Here is a 21,786-nt window from a genome sequence, read left to right on the forward strand (position 1 = left end):
TACACCGATAAATCATTATAGCTTCGTATTCCTCTGCAGCACAAAAAATACCCAGGCACAGGCAGTTTAACAAATGGCCCCTTTCAGCATGTGCCAACATGCCGCCCCTTGCTTCTACTGTCATAAGAAGTTGTTGGAATTTTTTTCAGGTCGGGACCCCAGTGTTGTTCTGACCTCCTAGTCAGGACATTTGCCACAAGTGACTTCTGTGTTTCTTGGGCCCCCCAAACACCAGGGGCTTCTCCCCACCGCCAGCACCTAGCCTTTGGGAAACACTCAGTGAGGAATCACTGATTACTTTGTGAGCTTTGTCAAAAACTCAGAAAACTAATGTGTGTGCTAAGTGCTGTCATCGGTTTCGTCTAGCGCCAGCTGGGGAAAAGCAGGGCTCACCAAATGCAAAACAAAAAGTCTGACTCTGGCTCCTTCCACTCCAGGTTCAGCCCAACTTGGATGGTGTCCCCTCTACTTAGCACTTTAGCTGGCCTGGACGCCAGCCAGGGAAAGTGGACTGCCCAGGGACCAGTGTTCCCAGGGCCAGAGGGAGAGTGCATGCGAGAGGGTTCCTACTGTAATCACTGTAAGTGTCACTGGCTTTTTAGTAAAATTTCATAATCATTTCATTGGCCATGTATGTAATTAAATTAACAGAGAGGATATTCAAGCTGTCCATGACCTACACAGCCTCAGGCAGAGTCTGGCTGGGAAATGGTGCTGTTTGCAAGTTTCTGTCAATGATCCTCTTCTCTGTTGTTTTCAGTTACCTAATTCCTGAGCAAGTGACAAAGGCCTAGGGCTGGGTGCTCTCTGACAGTGAGGGAACTGGTTATGTGGAGAAAAAACAAAAACAAAAACAAAACCTACAAGGAGTCCTGTGCTGCTGCTTCAGACACACTTTTCCCTGAAAGCATCCTGCACGCCGGGACACCCTCCCTTGGCCCATGCTGTGCCCTCCCTATGCCCTCCGTCTGGAATGCCCTTTCTCTCAGAACCCACTTTTTAAAATCCTCTTCATCCCCCAAGAGTCACTTCAAATGCCACCTTTTCTGGGAACTTCTTCTAATTTCTACACATCAATTCTTCACTCCTCCCTCTGAAGACTCACCATGAAGAGCTTACTTAGCAAGGGGGACATTCTGCCCCAGAGTAAAAGTAACTGCTTCCCCGCGTCGAGCCATCGAGCCAACAGCAGCATGACAGACTGTCACTCTGCTTCCTGCAAAGTGGGTGGCCAGACCCTGTCCAGTCACTTGCCTACCAGCTCAGAGGCTGAGCGGTATCGTGCCTGGGAGACACCTGCCGGACACTGGCAGGCTCAGACCTGTACCCTAGCTGCCCCGGTGCATCCCCTTGGATGTTGCTGGGCATCTCCACTCAACACATCCTAGTCTGAGCTTAGCAGCCCCACCCATCAGTTCCTGGAGCCATCCTCACCTCTCTCCAGCCCCACATCATACACACTTCTGGTCATTAGTTAAGATGAAGTTGTACTGGATCAGGGTGGGCCCTCAATCCAATGTGACTGGTGTCCTTATAAGTAGGGGAGCGGAGAGAGACACACAGGGAGAAGGCCCTGTGACGACGGAGACAGAGGTTGGCGTCTGTAAGCCAAGGAACGCCAAGGATTGTCAAACGACAGGAAGCTGCAGGAGACTTGGGAAGGATTCTCCTCCAGAAGGAACCAGCCCTGCTGACACCGTGATCTAGGACTTCTGGCCTCCAGACTGTGAACAAAAACATTTCTGTGGTTTTAAGTGCCCCTTCCCCAGTCGGTGGTACCTTGTTACAGTGGCCCCAGGAATCCCACACACAGTTTAGTTCCACTGAGCAGGCACAGGCTCTACTCCAGGTCCCACTGCCCCGCAGCTCTCTGGCCTCTTGGGCTGTTTCTGGGACCCTCGCTCCTGCATCTGCTCATAAGAAGACGGCACGATGTCTAGCAAGCACCCAGCACGGGGCCAGGTACGTTCTGATACACAGTGACCAAAATTTCTCAGATTTTAATAGTCACCTGAAGTGTGTACCAAACATTCCTGACCTCTCCAGCAGGTCGTCTCATTCCTCAATAATCAAACCTCCGTATTTCCACAGCCAGATGCACTTCTACTCACCAGAAGTGGAATGAGAGCAGTGAAGAGCCTCCTGTCAGCTCAGGGCAGGGTTTCCTGCCAAATAAGCATCACACTTGGTGGTGGAGGAAACTCAGGACGTTTAGGGCCTCAGAATTCCCCCCGGGGGGCTGTGCACGTGGACGGCACTCCAGAAACGCGTTGACATCCCTTGTCAACTCCACGCCCTGGCCCTCGGAGAGTCTGCTTGATGCCACCAACACAGCAGCTCCAGAGGCCGGGGAGGGCAGGAGTGATGATCACCCCCCACCGACTGAGGAAACGCAGGCACAGAGGAGCTACCAGGACCTGCTCATGGTCACGGGGACACGACCTGGGGCGCCACGAATGCCCTGGACACACGTCCAGCACAGCACAGTCCCCACCCCTTGGACCCTCGCTGACACACCGGAGGGAGGGCTGCCCATCCCCTCCTCCAGGTACCAGACAGGACCCACTCGCCCTGCAGTGTTCAGGGCCTCTGCTCTGAACGCAGACTTATAGATATATTTTTTCCTAAAAGTGCTGTTTTCAAAAAAAAAAAAAAAGGAAATGATCTCCAGAAAGGAAGTTCTTCCCTTAAGCATCTGTCCACTGGTGGTGCTCACTTAATCCCTCCCACAGCCTCTCAGTACAGGGACCCAACCACTCTGGATGCAGCCTGGCTCAAGTGAGTTTGAGGAACTCCGTGTGGCTGATTGGTCCAGAGCAGAAATTAACACTTACTACAGGGCCCCTGTGGAAGTTTCCTGGACTGTCGTAACAAAGCACCGCGCACGGGGAGGCTTAAACAACAGACACTTACTCTCTCATAGTCTGGAGGCCGGAATCCGAGATCAAGGTGTGCACAGGGCAGGTTCCTTCCGAGGGCTCCCAGGGAGACAGTTCCAGGCCTCTCCCCTGGTTTCTGAAGGCTTTCTGACCATCTTTGGCGCTCTTTCGCTTGTAGACGCATCACCCTGACGTCTGCCTAGGTCTTCGCGTGGCCTCCACCCTGTGTGCCTGTGTCCAAATCCCACCCACTCCCGCTCCCTCTTTTTTTTTTTCCATTTATTTTGACCACGGCACGTGGGATCTTAGTTCCCTGACCAGGGATACCTGGGTGGTGTTTCCCCTCTCTGACCTGTAAGGGCCCTTCCTGCCCCAGCACTCAGTGGAAAGACCTTGTTCAAGGTCAGGGGGGAGGCAGACTGGAGCTCCGGCCTCCTGGGTTCGCCTCATGGATATCAGCCAGACACTGGTTGACTACAGTTTGAAATTTTTGTTTCCAATACCCTTTTTCCAAGAAGTCTCAAAGCTTTTCCCTGCAAAAACCTTCGTTGATCCACAGTCGCATTTCTAAACTATACACCTCTTGATAAGTCAGCTGACAAGGAAGGACGCGTCCTCTGTGTTGTGGATTATAGGTTGACAATCAACCAGACCAGGTTGTTCCTGCAATCCCAAATCGCTTCACACACACACAAGACTGCTCTGGAGGGGCAGGATGGGGAAGGTTCTGATGCGTTGAGATGGAGGTCCTGAGGGTGCCAGTGTGAGGCTGAGGCTCCCTGGGTATTTAAAGAGGGAGAGATGAGAAAGGAAACCAGCATGGGTGGGTTACCCATCACCATATGTGCCCACACCCCCAGGCCGACTAGACTGTTTCACTACATCATCATCTAAGTAAATCTCATGCCTCCTGCCCACCCAGGGGGCAGATGTAATTACTCGCTTTTTGTAAAGGACTTTTTAGAAGCCCAGGGAAGCTAATAACTTGTCCCAGGTCTTGGCCAGAGTGGGCTAGAGTCAAGATTCCAACTCAGGGAACTTCCCTGGTGGCACAGTGGTTAAGAATCCGCCTGCCAATACAAGGGACACGGGTCCAGGATCTTCCCTGGCCCAGGAAGATCCCACATGCCGCGGAACAACTAAGCCCATGTGCCACAACTACTGAGCCTGCGCTGTAGAGCCCGTGAGCCACAACTACTGAGCCCGCGTGCCTAGAGCCCGTGCTCCACAACAAGAGAAGCCATGGCAACGAGAAGCCCGCACACCGAAATGAAGAGTAGCCCCCGCTCGCCGCAACTAGAGAAAGCCTGCGAGCAGAAACAAAGACCCAATGCAGCCAAAAATAAATAAATAAAAATAAATAAATCTATTTTAAAAAAAAAAAGATTCCAGCTCAGAGCTGTCTGATTCCAAACCCAGGGCGTTTCCACCACCTCTGGCCACCTGCCCTTCTAGTTGGGTCTCCTTCCTGCTGTTATTACAGGTTCAGAATCAAAAGCTTTGAGGAGGTGGTGTGGCTGTTTTCCTATTACCCACGCATTTTCTTACCTACGCTGCAAACAACAGTATGATTTTCAGAGGCAGAATTTAAAACCCAGAGAAACCACATTATTGAGGTATGACTGGAATACAGAAAGCTGTATATATTTCCTGTGTACAACTTGATGAGTTTTGGAGATAAGGATATACCCATGAGACCATCGCCACAATCAAGACCATGAACTTATTCATCCAAAAGTTTCCCTCCGCCCCCTTTATTAAAAACTTGTTCTTCGGGCTTCCCTGGTGGCGCAGTGGTTGAGAGTCCGCCTGCCGATGCAGGGGACACGGGTTCATGCCCCGGTCCGGGAAGATCCCAAATGCTCCACGGAGCAGCTGGGCCTGTGAGCCATGGCCGCTGAGCCGCGCGTCCGGAGCCTGTGCTCTGCAACAGGAGAGGCCACAACAGTGAGAGGCCCGCATACTGCAAAACAAACAAACAACAAAAAAAAAAAACTTGTTCTTTTTTCTTTTGTGGTAAGGGCACATGACAGCAGATCTACCCTGTTGGCAGAATTTTAAGTATTCTATACAGCACTGCCAATGATAGGTGCTAGGTTCTACAGCAGACCTCCAATATGTTCCTCTGCCTCAGCCCCAGTGGACACCTCTGTTCCCCCAAAACGGATGTCGGCTGGGCTGAGGTAGAGAATTAGAACCAGGAAGGTGGCGGCTGGGCGGGGGAGGAGACTAGAATTACCGCTTGCAGAGGACGTACGTTCAAGTGCCAGCACTGACTAGGTATTGTTACGTATGTTATTTGATTGTCTCTTCATAATAGCCCTGGGAAATAGTAACATGATGCCCCATTTACAGACGGGAAAACTGAGGTGCAGTGATGTGAACTAACCCAGCCACACAGCTGTGTGTTGGGAGCCCTATATTTGAACCCGGGTCTGCCAGATCCCCAAATGCAGCTCTCAGTAATTCGAGAGGAGGTAGCCCCAAAGGAAGACGCTCTTGGACCCCCGCCGGGAGGAGCATGGGGAACTGGAGAGACTGGGGTTGTACGCAAGGTGCGGCCGCCATGCCCACAGCCTCAGGGGAGCATCCCTGCACCAGCTCCCAGCACAAACTTCTCTGGGAAGGACAGAGTGGGAAGGTGGTACCTGGCCATCTTGGGAGTCAGAAACTGCTTTCAAGGCCCGGTTCCCCTGGTAAAAGTGGCTGATGTGCATCAAGTGAGAAAGTGCCCAGAGAAGGATAGGTGCTCCCCGGGTGCACTCCTGATGGCCTGGAGCCCCACTGCGGGTACCGCAAAGGCAAGTGCGTCCACACGGGAGCCGAGCCTCGGTCCCACCTGACTCTGTCTCTGTCCCAAAGCTCCTATTATTAGAGCTACATCCTAATTAGTACTTTCACACCCACATCATCAGAGGCTCTGAGTCAGCAGTTCTTGTTCAAGAACGTGTCTATGTGTTGCACATACATGGAGGATGCCCCCTTATAAGGAGGAAGGGAACACGCAGGCGGGGAGGGGAAGGGGGACAAGCCCTCGGTCTCTCTCACCTTTGCACGTGCAAGACCGAACGAACCCGAGAGTGGAATTGGTTCTCTGGTTTTCTCTCTCATTTGTGATGGTTTTACTTCCAGATTTCTGACCCAGCCGTGATTCTGAGCCTGGAACCTTTCTGCAGAGCAAGAGTGGAAGTTCTTTTTCACTTGTCTGACCCCAAGCCTGGTTCTCCTCTCCGTGGACTAAGCCAAAGTGCTTCCAGGGGGGTGATTGTCGGGGAACAGAGTGAGAAAAAACTGGCTCTTGCTTCACGTGACAGGTGTCGTGCTGGAGGCTATGGGGACATTGGTACCTTCAAGGGGCTCCCAGTCTGACGGGGACAACACCGTCAACCCACCACCTCAGAAGAGGACCCAGAATAGATGCCAGCAAGAGGTATAAACAGGGTGGGGAGCACCGAGAAGGCAGTCCCCATCTCCACTGGCGAGCTTCACACTCTATTATGTCACTAACCCCTCACGACACCCTGGGGTGATTGCCATCACCTCCACTCTGCGTGGGGAAACTGAGGCTCTAGGCAGTTAGTTTACTTGCAAGTCACCTAGTTGGTAGATGTCAGTGACGACTGAGATCCTGGAGGCTTGGGCTTGAGTCTGAGCTCTGTTGCTTTCAAAGTATAGCTGTGGGCAGGGCACTGCAGGGTGAGGGGCCCAGTGAGCCCTGGCGTGGAGGAATAGATGCACAGGTGGGTGTGGACACAGCTATGCCGGGAGAGGAAGGAGGTGGTGGCTTAGCTTGGATTTAAGCCAGAAGCTGACCCTGGACTAGGATTCAGTTGAAGGAGTTTAGCTGGGAGGTGATCCCCGGGGGTGATCCCAAGAAGAACCTGTGGGGTCTAAGAAGGAAGCCCAAGCAAGGTGACTTAAGGAGCAGGTTACCGCGATGGGACCCAGGGTTTCCGACTTGTCCTAGGGGAGAGAGCTGAGCTACTTCTCTCTTGTTGAATCTGAACCCATAGGCCACGCCCACTCGGGACGACTGGAGCATCACAGGTGATCACAGAAGCCTCAGGGGGCACGGGAGGGACAGGGCAAGGCGGCAACTGCCCTATCCTGAGATATGGAGATATGCCAGGAACAGAGGCAGAGGCCAGACGCCTCCCAAAGCAGTTGGGATGGTCAGTAGGTGAGGGGAGCCATTGACACGTAAAGTGCCGTGACAGTGTCACTGTCTGCAGATTCCAGATGTCAGGGGATGTGGGTCAGGGTGCAGCCCTGGGAGGACGGGCCAGATCTGGCCCTGCCCAGGTGGAGAAGCAGGTGGGTTGAGGGGGTAAGAGGGTGCTTAGAGCTGAGGCCAACCTCAGGCGAGACCGCGGGGACAGAGAGGACTCCCCAGTACTTCTGCGTGTCCAACCTGTGAGCCCAAGTGGACAGTGATCTTGCCCTAAACAAACCGGGTTGATGGGCCGAGAGGCAGGGCAGGGAGGGGTTGCGTCCGAGGGAGACGCTGATGGTTAGGGTATCTGCGTGGGATCCCAAGCAGGGGCTGCAAGCTTGGTCTGAGCACCGAGAGAAGAGCTCAGTAGCTCTCTGTGGTCCCTGATGTGCTGCCCCAAATCTGCCCAGACTTTAGCCTCTTGGGGGCTGGTGACGGGGCTCCATGGTGTCACTCTGGGATCCTGCGCTTGTCTTTTCCACTGGCTGAGGCTGGGGGGTCTGAAGCTTGGCTGTCACGTTAAGCAAGCGAATGGAATTCCTCCTCCTGGGCAACACTGCTAAGTGAGCTGTGCAGTGGGTGCTGGGATGGACCAGTGCCCGGGCTGCAGTGGGCAGGAGACAAGGTGGCCCCCACCCCTGAACTGCCAGTGCTGGGTTCAGCTGGATCCCCAAAGCGCACATGGCACCCCTGCGAAGCAGCCACCTGGAAGAGGTCCCGGCATCAGAGGCCAAGAGGACAGGCCTTGAAGGTTTGGGGCGAGGACCTGCCGGTCATCAGCAGTCACTCGGCCACCACTGGATGGAGGGGTTTCAGCCCCCGACCCTGGAGGCTGGGACGGGGACACAGGATGGAGCGAAGCAGTGGGACCCATGGGGTAGGAAGGGTGAAAGTGACACAGGTTGACAGGGGAGGGGAGGGGAGCGAGAGAGAGGAGGGTGTCCAGGGCAGCCTCAGGATTCTGGCCTGGGGGACGGGACAGTGGAGCGGGTTTGGGTGAGCGGGGAGGGGGAGGCTGGGGAGATGACGAGGTTGGGGTGTTATGGTCCCGCCCTCCCCCAAGCTTGTTTGGGGGACATTTTGTGAACCACAAACGGCCAGGTCCTGTTGCAGGGGCAGGCAGAGGGGGAGCAAGGCTTGTGGTCAGTCCCGCTTGTTCCTTCTCTCCTTCACATTCCTTCCTGTATGGGGTCGGATATGTCCCCCCAAAACTCACAACCTTCCCAGAACCTCAGAAGGTGACCTTATTTGGAAACAGGGTCTTTGCAGATGTTATCAAGTTAAGATGAGGTCGTCCTGGGGTAGGGTGGGCCCTTCGCCCAGTATGACTGGTGTCCTTACAAGAAGAGGAGAAACACGGAGACAGACACAGAGGAGAAGGCCACGTGACATCGGACCTAGGACTGCCGGCAACACAGAAGCCAAGGGAGAGGCACGGAGCAGATTCCTTCCTAGGGCCTTCAGACAGGGCATGGCCCTGCCAATGCCTCGATCTGAAACTTCTGGCCCCCAGAACCTTCAGAGGATACATTTCTGCTGTTTAAAGCTGCCCACCGGAGGACTTCCCTGGTGGTCCCGTAGTTAAGACTCCACGCTTCCCATGCAGGGGCGCGGGAAAGGAGATCCCACATGCTGCACAGCTCGGTCAAAAAAGAAAATAAATTAAAATAAAATAAAGCTGCCCACTGTGGGACTCTGTTATGGACACCCCAGGACACCAATACGCTCCCCGTCTTTCCTTCCTCAACCAAGGCTCACCCCTCACCCTATGTGAGAATTCCACCTCCTTCTCGGAGCCACCCTGATCGAAGTCCTAAATCTCCTTGGTTGGAGGGTTGAGGCTGGACTTGGTTCTCCTAATTAGTATCACCCCGGCCTGGCTGCATCAGGTGGTACTTCCCATACTCTCCAGAGGGTTGGGTTTAATATTCTGCCTCTGGTCGTGATGAGGGGGAAAACCCATCTTCAACCTTGATATTCTACTGTCCTCAAATCCCACTACCTCTTCCTTCGGTGGCTGATGTTTGCAGGCATAGAAAGTGAGTTCAATTATTCATTCACATATTCAGCACATATTTTTTCCATAGTTCATCAAAAACTTTCAAGGACTTTCGAAAAAATCTCTTTTATTCTCTACCCATTCAGTTAGCTGAATGCCAAAGCAGCAGAAGACTGCCTTGCTTCCTGTCTCACCCACCCTGTCTCCCTGCTCCTCCTCTCGCATGCAGATTCCAAATTAGAGAGCCCTTGTTAGCACCCACCCTGTGCCAAGTACCTGACAGGCTTTTAAAGTTATCATAAGAATAAGCTGCTTGGGCTTCCCTGGTGGCGCAGTGGTTGAGAGTCCACCTGCCGATGCAGGGGACACGGGTTCGTGCCCCGGTCCGGGAAGATCCCACATGCCGTGGAGTGGCTGGGCCTGTGAGCCATGGCCACTGGGCCTGCGCGTCCGGAGCCTGTGCTCCACAACAGGAGAGGCCACAACAGTGAGAGGCCCACGTACCGGAAAAAAAAAAAAAAAAAGAATAAACTGCTTATTGAGTGAAGTGCATGTTAAATGCCAGACATCATGCTAAGGGCTTCCCATGTGGTCTCATTTTAATCCTTCACAGTGATCCTTTGAGGTAGGTATTAGCAACCCCATTATATAGATGAGAAAACTGAGGCCAACTTATCTAATGACTTAGCTAAGGAAGCACAGCTGGTAAGTAATTGTTTCTGACTGAAACTAGCCCAGGTCCAAGCTTGGTGTCCTGACCCCCACGTCACAGCTCTGCTGGGCTTACAAAAGATGCCCAACGATGACCTATATGGGAATAGAATCTACAAAAGAGTGGATATGTGTATATGTATAACTGATTCACTCTGCTGTACACCTGAAACCAACACAACATTGTAGATCAACTCTACTCCAATAAAAATTAATTAAAACAATAGATCCTTTTCCCCACAAAAGATGCCCAACAAACACTGGCCCGAGGGCTGACCGCAGTGGCCTATGAACAGCACAGTTGGCTAGGAGGCAGAGGTACAAGCTTCTAGTCCCAGCCTTGTCACTCTCTGGGGAGGACACAGGTAAAAATCTCTCAACAGCCACGTGGCAGTCACTAGCGAGAATAGTAGTTAAGGAATTATGAGGTATTAATAACATTTATAATGCTGAGATGAGGATCATGATTATAAAGATGCGAGGGGCCAGGAACTCGTGTCAATGGGAATAATTACTAATTTACTGGGGAATTAGAAAATGGCTCAAGGTTTGTAAATCAGGGAGGAACGAGAAAGCTAAGTATGTGAGAAAATATGTGAATTTGGAAGTTCTGAGGATTTGCCTGACAGTGGCCAGAGAAGGATTTCAAAACAGTTGCTTACCCAAGGCTGTTCTCCCGGGTGAGCTGATGATGTACTGGATCCCCTAAAAATGCAAAACAAACAAACAAAACCCAAGACATCCTGGACCCCAGGATTATTCTAAGGCTTCAGGCTAAGATGGCAGCTGTTTAGATACCAAGCCTGCAGCACAGTTAAACCCAGGGGCAGACGGGGAGAGTAGGGGAGGGGAACAGGAGCATCTTTGTCAGGAGCTCTTTCTGTTCAGCCCACGGAAGGAAAGTCAGGTCTGTCCACATTCTGCAAATTTCCGCAAAGGAAACCAGGTCACTGGCACCACGCCCTGTCCCAGCACGAAGAACATTCCTCAGCAGGTGCACACTGACCCCTGTTCCAGGCCCTCTAGTGAATGGCCTTGATCTTGGGTGATATTTAGATGCTGTTTTCCTCGGCGGCCACAGATGCGTGTCACACCAATAACTCTCCTGGCGGCTCATCCTGGGTCTGCTTGACCTGGTGCGCTTTGAAAGCGGAAGAGAACACTCCAGTTTGCCAGCAACACCCATTTCCCTTGGGAACAAATGTTTGCATCCGGCCCTTTCTCTCCTCTCTTGTTTGGCTGCCTCTAACAGAGGAAGCGGCCTGTACCCGCATTCTGTCCGGGTGGCCCAGGGCACTAACCGGCCCCTGGAGGAGGCCGGGGCAGCTTTGGTCTGGAACTTGCACGGAGGACCGCCCAGGCACCTCGTTTGGTCTGATCCCCATGTGACCCTGTGAGGGTTCGCAGCCGGAGGGGCCTCCGAGCCTTGCGGTCCAGGTGAGAACGCTGAGGCTCAAGAGATGAAAGCATTTGCCAAGGTCCTTGCAGGTGAGAAGTGCAGGGGGCAGCACCTCCAACTTCCGCCAACACAAGGCCACGGTGCCTCCCACTGCAGGAAATGGCTGGGGACAGAGGGGGCTGACCCCGAGCTCGGGGGCTCCCCTCTGATCCCTGCACCTTCCTTGCTGGGAGACTTTAGAAATGCTGTGCTGTTCCCCCCAAGCCAGGCTCCTCGTCTGTAAAAGGAAGGGGCCTGGCCACCACCAGGGAAGCTGCATCGCCCCTCCCCTTGGTCATAGCCACCCCTGCCTCATTTTCTCAGACCAGCCTTCTCCCCCAAAACCACGGGCTGCCCTCTCCCCAGCCCCACAGGCCAGCCTGGATTTCTGTCACTGCCTGGCCAATGACAGGGAAACAGAGCTTGGGAGCAGCCAAGGGACACCCTGAGCTGGCCCAGCGCGGACACACAGTAGCTCTGAATGAAGAAGAAAAGGGGAGAGATGCCACCTATCAGCCGTACCCCAGGACCAAGGAGGGTAGTGATGCTCCAGCACTTCCGCATCTCTGACGATGGACTGGCCATAGCCAGATGTGGTTCTCCCCCACCCAGCTGAAGAGATGGCCCTGCTTGTCCCATGGCGTCTGGGGGTCCCACCCCGTCTGGTCTGCAAGAGGCTCTGGTCACGTGGAACTCTGGCTGGAGGAGAGAGTAGCACCTGTGGGAAATAAAACAAGCGCTGTCCTGACCCACTGAATAGGGCCTTCTGGCTTGTGGCCCTCAAAGCAGGTTCTCTGTGACACCGGGGACACAGTTTCTCCCCATGAGACCTGACTTGGACCAGGCCCATTGGACCCCTTTTCCCTTGACACCTGTCCCTCCTGCCCCGATCCTGAGATGTGATGGAGTGTGCAGCAGGTAAAGTCTTTTCTCCCCTCAACGCATTCTACCCTCAGGACCCTCTGAGGGTCAGCCACACGCAGGTCTTGTTTGCAAGCCTCCTACCTGCCAGCCCCCAGGGCCTCCGCCTGCCCGGGCCCCACTGTTCTCCGATGACTGTTACAGCGCCTCTCAGCTGCCCACAGTTCCAGGATCGTGAGCCTCTGATCTGCCTTCCCATGAGCAGTTATCTTCCTAGAACACGGCTCTGGGGGTGACACTCCACTCTCCCCACTGCCCTATGCCTGCCTCCTCAGACTAGCACGAGGACCCTTGATCTGCAGCCAACCAAGCTGACCCCCCTCCTCCCCACACACAATGCCTGGGGTCTTCCCAGAGTCCCCACCCACTTTCAAACCTCAGCCCCTGTGACAAGCTCCTCTGTCCCTGGAATTCACATTCCTGCCTGCTTCCGCCTGGCAAGCTCCAGGGCATCCCATCGGGTCCCATCTGCATCTCCCCTGCTTTGGGAAAACGTCCCGGGCTCCCTGGGTAGTTGCACTCTTCCCTGGGCTCACACGCCCCCCTGTCCCCTTGCTCACCGCAGGGCAGGCCACTCCCAACAGGCGGAGCTCCTCTGGGAGGGACCACCTTCTTTCCCTGCCCTGCCGGCCGCAGTCCTTCCAGAACACTGCAGGGTCGACACCGAGTGGGAGTCAGCGCACTGGTTAAATGAACAGACCTGGGAGGACTGCGTGTAAATAATTTTTAATATGTTGAAACACATTAAAAATGCATTAGGAAAGCGGGCTATTTAAAGGAATTCCATAGGGAATCATTTTCTAAAAATGAGACCGTCTTCTTAATGGGAATAATCACTCCCTAATTCAAATGGTGCCTGTGTTTGAATCTTCATTGACAATATTGCCTCTCTTAATGAAAAGAACGCCTTACAAGGACATCCTTTGTTGCCAGAAACTTTATTCCCAGGGACAGTAATAATACTTATGAATGCTTAGACCAGAAAAATGCAATGAATATTAACCAAAATTATGTCAAGTGTCCAAAAAACTATGAAGTTCATTTCTAGGTGTCTTTGCTGGAGGTAAGGGGTTAGGGCTGGGCAAGAACCAGCGGCATAATTTACAGGGCTCGGTGCAAAATGAAACGCAAGCCCCTTGTTCAAAAATGGTTAAGAATTTCAAGGCAGTGACAGTAGAGCATTCAATCCAGCATGGACTCCTTCTGAGTGCCCGACCCTGTGTAACTGCCCAGGCTACGCACCCATGAGGCTGGCCATTGACCAGGAAAGGAAGAGGTTTTAGCGAGCCTTCTCCCAGGGCCCCACAGAGGGGAGTCCTGCCGCAGCTCGGGAGCTGCCTGTAGGCACTGTTGTGTCACTCTTAACACTAGATTGTGACAATGATGAATGTCATTGCCACTGAGATGAGAGAGGGGTCGGAGTGGAGCCTTGTCAACGCCTTGGCTCTACCCCATGAAACTGATTTCAGACCTGTGACCTCCAGGCCTGTTAGAGAATCTATTCGTGCTGTTTTAAGCCACTGTGGGTTTTGTTTGTTTGTTTGTTTTTTTAATTAACTAATGATTCTACTCCTATGACTCGATTATGATTTTAGCTATTTATATTTGTCCATTTTTTAACTGAAGTATAGTTGATTTACAATGTTGTATTAATTAAGCCACTGTTTTGGATAATTTGTAACAGCAGCCATAGGAGACAAACACAGATCTGGGGTCAAGACTGGACATGGACTGTGTGTGTCCTTCCTGGTTTTAGGGTCACTCGGGCAGTCCCTCACCTCTCAGTCACCAGCCTCTGCCCTTGCAAACCGTGGATACCCTTCAATCCCAAGGTTGCCTTTCCCTGGAATTCTGACCACCCTGGAGAGCCTTACTCACGAGGGGCTGGCCTGGCTTCCCTCTGCAGCGCAAACGTGCAAACTGTTTTCTGGGAGGGGATCCTGTTTTCTTGTCCTCTAACTCCACTCAGTTGCTCACACAAGGCTCTCCACCTCTGCCCACTCCGTCCCACCACTGGCCTTGTCATCATCTAAAGGGCCCTTCTGCTTTGCATGCCAGCCCTGGCTCAGTCAAAGCTCACTGCATGAATTCCTAGAGTTGGCCCTGTCTGCCCAAGACAGCTGGTCCCAACCTCAGGGAGTCAAGGTCAACTACAGAGTAGGAGGGCATCTTCTACACAAGACCACCCTCCCCTCTGACACCAACTGCAAGTTCAGGGGTTCCCCAAATCACCACCGGGTTCAATAATTCACTGGAAGACTCGTAGAGCTCACTGGAAGCTGTTATACTCACGGTTATGGTTTATCAGGGGAAGGATACAGACTGACACCAGCCAAAGGAAGAAATGTGTGGGGTAGAGTCCAGGAAAGTTCCAAACTCAAAGCTTCCATTGGCCTCAGGATGCATTACTGTCCCAGCATCCATGTGTGACAATGCGCACGTAGCACGGTCAACCTGGGAAGCGCAACCAAGATTTTTGGTCCAGGATTTTTACTGGGGCTCCATTCTGCAGCCCATCATGAGCCTCCTTTACCAGCATAAACTGCCAGGTGTGGTCTGAGGGAAACTCCAGGAATAAGAAAGAAATTTATATTCCTTTAGGGAAATAAAAGAATAAAAGTAAAATAAAATAAAAATAAAATTTTACTCTCGGGAAATTCCTAGGGTTTAGAAGAAATCTAAAGTTTTGCCGGGGACAAAAGCCAGACCCGTCTTTGGCCAAGGCCAAGGCCAATTTCTTTGGTACACGATGACCTTGGGCCTGTCAGTTCACCTCTCTAGGACACAGCTTCCTCTCTGTTAAACAGAGATCAGATCCAACGTCAGCATGGTTCTTCCAGTTATAGAATTCAGTCACTCCACATGCCATTGTTCTGGATGCTCTTCGTTGAATCATAACTGATAGCTCAGCCTCATCATTTTATCAGCATGACGGCGTTATTTCCCCTCAAGCCACAAAGTGATGCTTGCGGACCTGGGGCTCCACTGCCAGCTCCCCACCCCCCAGCATCCTTAGGAGGCTGACTGAGTTTCTCCCTCTCGGCTTGGCAGGTCATTCCCAGAAGAGAGAGCAACAGGAACTCGGGTTTTTCCCGAGACTCTATTAACTGTTAATCAGTAGGAAGGGCCCTCCTACAGTCATACTTCTTGGAGGCTTCTCCAGAGAACTGTTTGATTATTCTTTCCCTTGTTTCCTGACTTCACACCCTTCTATTTATAACAGAAAGCTTTTTTCTTAAAAAAAAGGTTTTTTTGCTTTTTTTGTTTTTTTGCGGTATGTGGGCCTCTCACTGTTGTGGCCTCTCCCGTTGCGGAGCACAGGCTCCGGACGCACAGGCTCAGCGGCCATGGCTTACGGGCCCAGCCGCTCCACGGCATGTGGGATCTTCCTGGACCGGGGCACGAACCTGTGTCCCCTGCATCGGCAGGCGGACTCTCAACCACCGCGCCACCAGGGAAGCCCCCAAAAAAGTTTTTGGTGAAACAACTTATCTGTGGATTTTTTAAACATTCATCAATATAGATCTTAGTTATACCCTGCTCAATATTTATCCACCACAAAATAACTCATATGCATTACATTCTATTTCTTTAGTCAGTTAGAGATTATAATAAATCTGTGCTCTTTCCACAGGTCTGTTCTTGCCTTTGCATCAACTTTTATTTCTTGACATGCAGATTCCTGCAGGTGTTTATCCCAGCTAGACCCAGAAGTAATCTGGGCACTTGTCCTGCTGAAAGGCCAGCTCCCAAGAGGGTGTTCCTCAAATTCTAATAAAAAATGTTGGGGCTTCCGTGGTGGCACAGTGGTTGAGAGTCCGCCTGCCGATGCAGGGGACACGGGTTTGTGCCCCGGTCCGGGAGGATCCCACATGCCGCGGAGTGGCTGGGCCCGTGAGCCATGGCCGCTGAGCCTGCGCGTCCGGAGCCTGTGCTCCGCAATGGGAGAGGCCACAACAGTGAGAGGCCCGCGTACCACACAAAAAAAAAAAAAAAAAAAAAAAGTCTAAGGTCTGTTTGGCTAAAGATATACCAAAAGAATGAGAATGTACGTATCCCACTATTCACCCCAAAAGTTAACTCTTTTGAAGGTTAACTGTGACAGGCGATGTGTTAGGTGATGAAATAAAAATTCATATTTTAAGGCAACACAAGAAATATTTAAACATAAAATTTTACTCGGCCCGTTTGGGCCTTCTCCCTGTCCTCTAGTGAGCACTGTGCATCTACATTAGCCAGATGTCCCCAGCGGCAGAAATACCTGCTCAACCATAAAAATCCATTTTTCTCCTTCTGGCCCCAGCCATGTAACTCCTTAGGAGATAACATTCCTTTCTCAATCATGATGGGGTCTTGATGACCCACCACTCACCTTGTACGTTCAGATATCTCTGGTGAGCTTTACGTACAGTGCCAACATAACATTTCCCTTAAAGATAACGACTGGTGCAGAATAGACTAGTCAGATGACCTGGAGAGATACTGGGCTGCACCTAATTGAAGTTCTTAGCTTAAATACTTCCCTTATGGCCTAATTAATGTCACTAGCTATATTACTTGTATTCTGCCTATTTTGCATTACCAAATGCATGATTGTTGTTTCTTGCATTACCAAATGTGTGGCTGAGCCTCAGATAAAATTAACGATGATTAGGCCACTTGCAATGATTGAGCAAATATATAGTCCTATAAGATCAATGACTGTCATAGTGTAACTCTAGCTATGGGAAGAAGCAACAAGAGGGAACCGTTTCCTTGACAGACTAGTAAGACAGGTGGTTCAGAGGCTTTTGGCTGCTGTTAACAGTCTACCAATAGCACATTGAGTGGCCCATCAATGAAATCCTCACCTGACCTGGGAATGAGCATTCCTAGACCAGTGGGACAAATTGGTGGAGAAATGTCTCCCAAACTTTGGTTGAAATTAAGATCAAAAGGGAAGGGATTATAAACTAAAGAATGTTGCCCACCCTCCAGTTCTACAAGAATCAAGTCATTATCCACTGTAGTGGCCACAATACACCCTGAAAGGAATTCAGGGCAAAGATCAGGGTGAGGCACTTTGTGCTCTGGGAAAACTGACAGAAGTGGCCCTCAGAGAGTTAAATATTTTCAGGAGAAATTTTTTATGAACCTGGATTCTTGCATCTTCCCATACTTAGAAAAGCACTAAAACCATTAACTAAGGTACCTGTTCCTTGAGAATAGCAGTAACCTTCTTCCAGGATGTGCTCTCGATGGTACGTACCCCTTCGTCAAAATCACTGAGGGCATCATTTGTTATGTTAATGAGGCACCTTTTGGAAACCTAGGGCTGAGGCTGGTTACCAGGAGGTCCAACTGTGTGGTCATTAGGTTGGAACTTCAGGCCCCACATCCATGAGTTCTGGACCAGGCAGAGGGGCTGGAGGGTTGAATCAATGCCCAATGCCATGATTTAATCAACCGTGCCAAAGCAATAAAGCTTCCATAAAAATCCAGAAGGACAGGGTGCAGAGAACATCCAGGTTGGGGAACCAGAAGGCTTCCACGATGCAGGGCCCCAAACTCCACGAGGACTGAAGCTCCTTTGTTCAGGACCTCGCTCTGTGTATCCGTTCATCTGGCTGTTGACTGGTATCTGTTAATGTCCTTTGTGATACACTGGTAATCTAGCGAGTAAGCAGGTTTCCTGAGTCCTGTGAACCGCTCTAGCAAATTAATTGAACCCAAGGAGGGGGTCATGGGAACCTCTGATTTGTAAGCACAGGTAAGAACTTGGACTTGAGGTTGGCACTGAAGTGGGGCGGTCTTAGGGAACGGAGCCTTAACCTGTGGGATCTGTTGCCATCTCCGGGTAGATAGTGTCGGAACTGAGTTGAATTTTAGGATGCCCCGCTGGTGTTGGGGCACTGCTTGGAGGGGTGGGGACCCCTCTCCATGTCGGAATTGGTCCCAGAACTTTCAGTCACCTTCATAGGATGCAGGGGTTAGGATGTGGGCATATCTTTTGGGGGCCACCATTCTACCCACCACTGGTGGCAAAGCCGGAGAGGAAATAAGGAAAGCCAGGCCTGTATGGTGCACAGCATGAGGGTGGGGGGGGGATTAGGTTAGGGGGACTTACCCCAGGACACTCTGGAATATCTGTCCAAAGCTGATGTGAAGATTGCTCGGGAGATCACCAGGAGGCCCCTGCTTTCCGGAGTATTTCATTTTGCTTCGCATCAGGAGACAAGCAGATGATGTGCTGAGCCAGAGGGATGGCAGAGCAAACCTCCATCACCTGGAGGCAGCCGGTCCCAGCGGCTCTGGAGTCAAAGTGGGAGGGGCCCTTGAGATGGAACGAGGACAAGATGAGCAGTTTAAAGGGAATCAGGGGACTTCCCTGGGGGTCCAGTGGTTAAGAATCCGTCTTGCAAGGCAGGGGATGCCAGTTTGATCCCTGGTCAGGGAACTAAGATCCCACATGCCACAGGGCAACTAAGCCCACGCCGCAGCTACTGAGCCCACGCGTTCTGGAGCCCACACGCCACAACTAGAGAGAAGCCCACACACTGCAACAAAGAGCCCGCGAGCTGCAACTAAGACCCGATACAGCCAATAAATAAATACATATTTTTAAAAAATAAAAAATAGGGCTTCCCTGGTGGCCCAGTGGTTGAGAGTCCGCCTGCCTATGCAGGGGACGCGGGCTCGTGCCCCGGTCCGGGAAGATCCCACATGCCGCAGAGCGGCTGGGCCCGTGAGCCACGGCCCCTGAGCCTGTGCGTCCGGAGCCTGTGCTCCGCAACGGGAGAGGCCACAACAGTGAGAGGCCTGCATACCGCAAAAAAAAATAATAATAAAAATAAAATAAAATAAAATAAAAAAACTAAAGTGAATCGGAAATGGTTTGCCTTGAGCCTAGGATTAAACAAACAGTGTGGGATTAAGCAGAGTAGTGCCAACTCAAGACTCTGGGCAAGGGAGCTAAATCGTGTACAGGAATTTCTTTAAACCTTGTTCTAAATTTAAAATTTTTAACGATTATTTAATAGTTATAAATTTATAATATGTATTAATATATAGTAGACAATATATTAAATTTAAGTACTAATAAACAAAAATTTATAAATAAGTATAAATATTTACATGTTGATATATATATTAAAGTTAAAATTGTTAATACTGCTTTCAGTGCTGTCATGCTTGGCTGTTAGGATTTTGCCTGAACTGGGGGAAGGGAAATGACCATTTGCTACCAGATCTCCGTCTCCGTGCAGGTGGCCTCCCTCACGTGCACTTTCCAGGTATGTCTGTGAGGACGTCCCCCCGGAGAAGCAAACAGAATGTGTCTAAAACAGAACACCCCCTCTCCCCAAGCCCCCTCCTCCCCCTGCATCTGGGACCTGGGTGAATGGCCCCCCACCCGTGCTGCTCAGTAGCCTGGGCCATCCCCAAGCCAGCTCTTGCCCCCATGGACAGTGAGGCCCCAGGTCCCACGGCAAAGTGGCTCTTCCCGTGCCCACGACTACCTGGATGCTTCTCTCACCTGGAAACCTCCTGTGGCCCTGCTGCCCCGGCCCTGCCTCCTTTCAGCTCATTCACCAAATGGGAATATGTCCCTCCCCGGGTCAAAGTCATCAGCCCCAGGATGGAGAGCTTCTGAGAGCTGGCGCCCTCCCCTCCCAGCCTCACCGGTCACTCCAACTACATGGAACACCAGCAGTCTCTCATGTTCCCCAAGCTCACACTCATGTCACCCCTGGGCCTTTGCACTGTCTTCCCTCCCTCCCCCTCCCCCCTGCCCGCTTGGTTGCTGCTGCTTCTATTTGATTTCTGGCTAAGTGGTGGTTTCGTTGCAGAGCACAGAGATCTGGGTAACCTAACAGCACGGGAATCTACAATGGATTCCGCCCGTTGGAAGCACTGTAAATACCTGTGACATCAAGTGGCCGGAAGGGGCGCGGTGTGGTGGCGGGAGCTTCGGGGGTGATACTGGTGGTCCTGGCCCGCTTGCTCCTTCGGCAGACCCACCTGGCAGCAGTCTGTCCCCTTCCAGGCACATTCCTGTTCCTTTTCAGCCCCAGCATGTAGGTCTCTGCTGGCCTAGGTCCAGCTGGCTATCACCCCACCTCCTCCCAGCCCCAACCCAGCGAGCACAGACATCCCCAAATCCTCATTCATCCAGGGGACCCCCTGGGGTCCCCTCCCCAAGGACTCTGAATTCTGCAGTTGTCCTCATCTCCCCCAGACGGTGGGCATCTTAACCTATAAAACCGGCAGGGTGGGGATGAGATTAAGGTCCTTCCTAGCTCTGAGATGCTTGAATCAGAGCCTCACTGTGGGATGGAGGAAGCATGGCCGGCAGGTTTAGTTCAAATCTGTCCAGCTGTGTGACTTTAAGTCGTGTGATATCTACCCCTAATCTCTCTCTAACTTTTCTTTTTTTAAAAAAAATTATTTATTTATTTTTGGCTGCGTTGTGTCTTCGTTGCTGCGTGCGGGCTTTTCTCTAGGTGCAGAGCAGGGGCTACTCTTCGTTGCGGTGCGCGGGCTTCTCATTGCGGTGGCTTCTCTTTGTTGTGGAGCACGGGCTCTAGGCGCGTGGGCTTCAGTAATTGTGGCTCGCGGGCTCAGTAGTTGTGGCTCGCGGGCTCTAGAGCGCAGGCCCAGTAGTTGTGGTGCACGGGCTTAGTTGCTCTGTGGCATGTGGGATCTTCCTGGACCAGGGATTAAACCTGTGTCTGCTGCAATGGCAGGCGGATTCTTAACCACTGCGCCACCAGGGAAGTCCCCTGATTCCCTTTAAACTGCTCATCTCTCTCTCTCCCTCCCTCCCTCCCTTTCCCTCCCTCTCTCTCTCTCTCTCTGAATAATTCCTGGCTTGCAGAGGTGTTCTGAGAAGCTGAGAGAATGGAAGTGAAGTGTCTAGTATATCATTGGTACTAACTAAACAGAAGCTGTAATTACAATCATTATAAGAATCCTGAGCTATTTCAACACCACCATTAAAGGGGGGGCACTTTAAAAGTTCAAAGCCATTTAAGGTGAATCAGGTACAGTGCACACTGCCACTGTCTCCTAAGGTGAATTATTTGCCCTGAAAGGGGTGATCGGTAGGGATTATTAACTTGCAGAGGGAAATAAGTTTCAAAGAACCACAACAGCACATCTAATCTTAATTAGGTGCCATTTTTCTCTGTTCACCTAGAAAGAACTAGCTCCTGGGTGTGCGGGGGTGGGGTCGATTGCAAAGGGGGAAATAGCTTAGAGGGTTCCTGCAGGTTAGGAGGAGGGAGGGACTGTGGTGGGGAAAGACGTCAGGAGAAAACACTGCTCTCCTCCAGGGGTGGGTGCTCCCGCAGTGCCGGTGTCGCCCTCCCAAGTCACCTGTGCTCAGCGTCTCCTCTTCTTGGGACATCGGCGTGTTTCAGACACAGGACAAGCCTCCATGAGGTACACGGTTTGCAAGCGCTGTGTCTCTCACCGACTGGCACCCGAGGTGACAGGCACCCTGAGCTTGGGCTGCAAAGTGAGCTGCTGGAATGGCAGTCGGGCGGCCCCAAGCACAAGCTGATGGGGCCAGTGGTTCGGAGGGGCTTCTGTCCCTTTCACCAATTTCTGGGTCCTCCACTTTCAGGGCCATTCTTCTGGCACCAAG

Source organism: Hyperoodon ampullatus (genome assembly GCF_949752795.1).
Source record: "Hyperoodon ampullatus genome assembly, chromosome: 11".
In the NCBI taxonomy this organism is placed as follows: Eukaryota; Metazoa; Chordata; class Mammalia; order Artiodactyla; family Ziphiidae; genus Hyperoodon; species Hyperoodon ampullatus.